A 6,311-nucleotide genomic window follows, 5' to 3' on the forward strand; every position below is an offset into this window, starting at 1 on the left:
CAATGCAAATAGCCGGACCATCTGCCAACCGTTTCTAATTACTTTGAAGGCTAATAAAATATTTTAGTTCACCGATGTGAAGATAGAGTCCCAAAATTCGAACAGATATTCAAATAATTTTGTCGCACTTAAAAAAAGATCTTTTTCCATATGAACTTTTTGGAAAAAAATGATAAAAGTATAACGATACCTCGCTGATTTTAATGAAGTTTTATCTACCTAGTGAGTGATCGGGTCGGAGAGGCGAATTTTCCCCGATCGCGGTCAATTCATTCCAATTTTAAGTTAGTTCTCCGCCATTGGGAGTGATTATTGTCTAACTATTCCTTTAGATTAAATTCGGGGGAGGAGAATCAAACTAGTGAACCCTAAAATGCTAGAAATTGCTCCAACAATTTCGACACAGCTCCTATACTCTTCTCTCTTTGATCTATTTTCTAATCATACTGCAACTTTGCTTCAATTTATTTACATGGAAAGGGGCAACAACGCTAACAAGCCACCAATCTTTTTTTCATCCCTAATAGTTCGACAAAGGACTTAACAGATATGTGTAAGAAATGATTTTATTCCCCTTCATCATTTTGTGGCAAGGAGGATTATGCATAATACGTATGACGTATGACGTTTTTGAAAGCGTCATACTAAATAATGTACGTCAATTGTTCTCCTTTTGCACTTAACCGGTGTATTTTGGTAAAAGTTAGACGTCGAAGCTTCAACTCAAGAGAACTTTCTTTCATCTCTTTCAGCAAGTTATGTGACTTTAAATCCGTAGTAGATATAGGTAGAATATTGTCCCTAGTTTGTAGCATATGGCATTGCTGTATATTCAAAGCATTGTAATGCCAAAGAAGACGAAATAGCTCCGACAAATGGAGCTCTTCCGGTTGTGCTAGGGAAAATTTTGCCGTAATAAGCCGAAAAAAATTGGAGTTTGGGTCGAAGGTCGATTCTTCACAGGCACGTGGTACGGAAGGGAGTTCTTGAGAAATCGTGGAAATCGTCATGGACTAGTTCATATGGTTTATTGCTTTTACATGTACATTCAACGCCGTGGCTGGCTCTCGGCTTCAACATGTTCGTCAGTTCATCCTAACCTGAATTTGATTGCTGGTAATGAGTGCTCCCTCGCTTTCTCAAGGCAATATCACTTTCAATTGTTGAACGTGCGTTTGAGTTTTGAAAAAGTCGTACCATGCCACCATGAACGAGGATTGGGGGCATCAAAAGCTCTGCTAGTGATTGGGAATTCAGCTACTTCAGTGTCAGTGTCTCTGACACTCTGACAGTGAATGAATGTGTCAGGAATGAGTTATTGAGTGAGTTAGGGAAAATGAACAAGGGATCGTACGTGCGAAGACAAGTTTCAATTGCCCCCGGCCACCTAATTATGAGAATCAGCGTGAATCACCGTTTTAACACGACCTTACCTACTACCCCGTTCTTTTGCCCAATCATTCATTGCCCTGAGCTGAATTACTCGTATATCTCCTCACCATCTTCCCGAGAATCTTCCCGAGAGGAGCAGCAGCTGTAGCAACAAAGCAAGGTGAAGGCAAAAATCAACACCAGCCACGGCATCATGGCCAAGGAGGGAGCCAACAAGGAAGGAAGCAAGAGCGTGGCGAACGCATCGAGGAACTCCCCACGCCCCCGTAAGCAAGAGCAATGAATGTGCGTGTGCCAGTCGGTGCGTGCCTCAGAATAAGTCTGAACACATCTAAGGCTCTCTTTCAAAACCAATTTGAATCAGCGCGTGGTTTGAAATTGAGAATGAAACGACCGAGCTCCATCATTGTGGTATTGAGTGCTCGTGGTCGTGGCGTCGTCTTTACCCATTGCTCCATGCACCTAGGTATGCATAACAGCGCTCACAGTTCATAATCACAAGTCGGCTCATCTTCTGCTACACTTTATTTTTCATGTCTTGTATACATCCGCTCTTTTTCTATCGTTTTAGTCTTGATTTTTAAGCTTAAGGGTTTCAAGATACGGTAAGTAGTAGGGATCGGGGTATCACGTACCATTTCATTGATGCCTTAATCTCGCAGTTGTGTCAACCAGCTAAAAAAACACAAGAACGAAGGAGGAAACGAAAAACGACAGGTTGACGGTGTAACAACTGACTTGTTGACTTGAAAATTACAACGGAATGTTTTACTGTTTTCAAAAAACGAAGGAATATGTATATGGCCATCTACAAGCATGTCTAGTGTAGTACAGCACGTACATATATGGACATGGCAACTACAAACATTTCCCTTTTCCAAAGCTCGTATTCAGCACTTTCGTTTTATGACTCGAGTTGCTTTCATCTTTTATCGTGAAAATCTCGAAAGTTTTTCGACACCATATACAGTACAATCAAAATTGATGTTTATTCAATATTGGAAGTGGTTTTTAAAGACAAAAATCTTACCACAAAAACAAAGAATAAGAAGAATATAATGGTCAATAAATTCAGACGTTAAATTGAACACTTTGTTTTGCGTTTGCGTTTCCATTTTCAGGAGGCTAAATCTTCATTTTCATCGACGTGTCGCCCGCCCTGATAACCTACCAGGACGGGTTCAATCCTGTCTAGATTGGAAATGGAAGTCTACTTCAACGCCAATAGGAGATCGATAGTGTGTCTCTCTTTGAATCGGCAATTGGACAAACCCCCTGTAGAGCGAGATTCCCCACTTGATGTCGGAGTAAAACCCTAATAGTAAGAAAATCGTCAGCATGAGGTCTAGCATGCCATTTGGTCCTTGCACAAGCTCATCACACCTGGGTCATAATTTGATTATCCACTCCAAAGGAGCCTCAGACTGGAAAGCTCGGTTAGACTTCTTATTCTTTTTTCTCGCTACATCTGTTCGTGAATTTGGAAGAAGTGCAGTCAGTCGATCCTCCGCAGAGCAACGCAATTTCCAAGCAACCCATTGCTTAGGGAGTTTGAAGGATCCCTCAAGCACCCACTGAGAATAATGGTCTCGTGATCATCATGTGTCTCCTTACAACCAGCCTGCGTTTCAACACCATGGATGGAACTTACAAGCTTGCCAATTTCGTTTCAAGACCTTGTTAAAAAGGATGGTGTAGGAGCTACCCAATGACAGGACTTGTAGAAAAGTGTGTATCCAGGTACTTTGATACATAAATTTGGGCGGTCTTCCTGATTGTCGGCATCCTGGTAGCTTTTAAAACTCGTTTGTTGCGAGAAACACGCTCATTGAATAATGTTTTTATCAACTTAAACGATGAATTTCACTTTTAGGTGATAAGGGGACCATTATAGAATCAGGGTTTTTGTAGCTTTTTTCAGATATATTTTTGTCCATTCGAAATTTCAATTCAAGATTATTTTTCTATCAAAAATAAATATATTGGATCATACTTAGAATATAGGTGATTTATATTCAATTAAATTTGATTAGTGCATGCATGCTTCAACTTTGCGGTGTCCAGATTTCAGAGGTAGCCCAGGTTTGAGGCCGAATTCTTGGAATTGGAATGACAGGGCTGAAAAAAGCCTCAAAATTATGTTGCCAAATATATTGGGTTGATGCAAACAAGTGGCTGCTTTGAATTTCGTTGTATGAGTCTTTTTGTTCCACTTGAGTACAATGGAATTCTCAAGTCTTCTGATGGACTTGCCCCAACACTTTTCCCACTTCAATTCTAAAACCGGATTCAATCCTGGTTTTTCATCCTAGTGTAAAGCCGCCCTTCGAGTGGTACCCCGAGCTGCCATTCATGGATTTGAACTGGTGAGTTCAAAATTCAGGATGGCTCCAAGGAGCGAGTCTCCACCAACATTTAATGATTGAAGTCGGGGAATCCGCTCAAGCCATAGGGCTTGTTTTCAAAGGGGGTTAGTATAAAATGCACTAAAATAAAGCATGCTCGAGGAAAAGTTCCATCTTTGAAGTGCTTTTTTGGCTTTCGACGAAAGATAGAGAGAGAGGTCGATCACATTGGGACCCCACTGTTTGAATAACACCTTCCTCCAAGTGGGTCTTCAAGTGGAATTTAAGTCAGAAAATTGGTTCCAAACAGTACCCCTACGTCTTTACAAAGCATTCCAAAATCTTGCCATGGCTAAAAGTCAACCCTTCCTCAATAAATAATAACTAAGTCTCGACCAAAGATGGTGAGCGGACCATACGTTCAAAATGGCACAACATTGCCGTGCCACGAGTTTCGCGGATTTTTTGGCCATCCTCCATTTGGCCCTCGTGATCTCCTGATCTCAGCCCTTTCGACCTCTTCTTTTGGGGCTACTTTAAGGTCCAAACCAACGTAATTTCTCACTCCAACATCGAGCCCTTCAAATCTTCCATCTCCAGGGAGTGTGCCAGTTTGCCCACATCTCTCACTGAGAAGAGTTGCTCGCCATTCCAGACTCGTGTGGAGGTCGTGATCACTGCAAATGGTGGACACATTGAATGAAAATAATCTATCATACTCCAATAAAGTGTTCTTGTTCAGTGTTTTCTTTTTACTAATTAAAATTGAGAAAATACAGTGTGGCCCATTCATATCTGCGGCCATTTTGAAGCTTCATAATTTGTGAACGATTAGTAATAGGTAAAAATGGTAATTTTAGTTAAGTAAATTGTACAGTACGTCCAAAAATTGATGGTGGTATTCAGGTTCATAGGTTTTATTGTTAAAAGTTATGTAAACAGTAGGACTGCTATGAACTTGGCTGATGCAATTTTTTGAATGTTTGCTCCCTTTCTGATGCAATTTTTTTGGCAATTGCATCATCCAAAAGTATATAAACCCTACGATTGGAACTGTTCAAGGTCAGTTCTAAGCACCTTCTACCATGGTGAAAGAGCACAACATCGAGCTGTGGGGTTAGGCTTTCGGCAGAATTCAAGCCGGAATGACCCACAGGGCCGTCTCTGAGAGTCTGAAGATCCCTTTGCGAACGGTGGAGAACTGGTGGAAGCAAGAAAGTGGAGGCGAAACCCTGCAAAACCAACCTGGCCTTGGAAGGTGGCCAACAACCTCCAGTGTTGCAAAGCTCGTCATTGCCAAATCTCTAACGAACAAGTGGCAATCTACGCAATAACTGGCATGAAGGCTGACCGCTGAAGAATACCTGGTGTCTTTGTCCTCTGCCCACAGATATTTGCGTGAAACTTTTGGACATAATGTATTCCTTTCGAGTGTACAGGGCCGATCAGGTAAATTTGCATCATTTTCAACAACACACAAATCGACGTAATGAGGAGGTAGGCATCTTGAAATACCTTGAAGTTCAGGCTGGTAGACCTAATTCTTTACTTATTTTTAGGTCTTCCATCCTTAAATTCCAGGTATTTCAAGACGCCTACCTGCCCTTTTCGTCGATTTGTGTATTGTTGAAAATGGTGTAAATTTACCTGATCGGCCGTGAAGATATCCCAAATGACGTCTCCACCTTAATTTTTCTTCACAACATCATAGGAAGAGCATTCAAGTCTTGCTATGAAGACACGTTGAAAAGGAAAATTTCCTTACCTCCACTGGGAATGGAATTACCAGCACTTCAAGACAAAACTTATTCTCTTACTTCACTATATTGGTGTGTTCTGGGTAAACACATGCTTGTGCTCATGTTATATTATTCTAGTCATGCATATAACCTGTACTAATCAGAACAATAAAGTCAGTTACAAAGTCACCATCCAACTCATTGGAGTCAAGAACATAACATGGTCCAGTCAGCTAACTGGCTGTGGCCCTCTGTCCTTCAATTGGCTCTCCCTGGCAGAGAGATTGAGCATGTGAGGCTCTCCCCTTCGAGGGGATGGAGGATGAATGGTGCGGAGGCAGTGGGTCAGGCTGGCAAGAACCTTTAAGGGCAGTCTGATGTTGGGGTTACCCCGGACGATGGTGGGGCAGACCCGAGGCCAATGGTGGGGTGATCCTGGACCGTGATTGTTGGACGGACAGTGATCGTCAAATGGACCGTGATTGTCAAATGGATTGGTGATCGTCAAATAGACCCGTGATTGTCGAATGGATCAGTGATCGTTGAATGGACCCGTGATCGTCGAATGGATCCGTGATCGTCGAATGGACCCGCAATCGTCAAACGGACCCGTGAGACGGATGAACCTCAAACCTTCCACAAAGGGAGATGATATGTGTTCTTGGTGAGCACATGCTCGTGCTCATGTTATATTATTCTAGTCATGCATATAAAATGTACTATTCAGAACTATAAAGTCAGTTACAAAGTCACCATCCAACTCATAGGAGTCCAGAACATAACATATTCATAAAATATCTGATCAAGCAACGAATGAGGGTTGGAGGATCTGGCT

General features: G+C 41.8%; 1 long non-coding RNA gene across 3 annotated transcripts; it reads left to right on the plus strand.

The window, feature by feature from the left end:
* The first annotated feature begins 3,455 nt into the window (after positions 1-3,455).
* On the plus strand, positions 3,456-5,665 carry LOC131889247 (uncharacterized). Of its 3 annotated transcripts, none has more exons than XR_009374188.1 (2): positions 3,456-5,234; positions 5,297-5,665. It is a non-coding gene; the product is annotated as an uncharacterized LOC131889247 (long non-coding RNA). The 3 variants fall into 3 exon arrangements; XR_009374187.1 differs by having other exon boundaries at positions 3,456-5,186; XR_009374189.1 differs by having other exon boundaries at positions 3,456-5,186; positions 5,319-5,665.
* Positions 5,666-6,311: the final 646 nt, after the last annotated feature.

The sequence above is a fragment of the Tigriopus californicus genome, chromosome 10 (assembly GCF_007210705.1).
Source record: "Tigriopus californicus strain San Diego chromosome 10, Tcal_SD_v2.1, whole genome shotgun sequence".
In the NCBI taxonomy this organism is placed as follows: Eukaryota; Metazoa; Arthropoda; class Copepoda; order Harpacticoida; family Harpacticidae; genus Tigriopus; species Tigriopus californicus.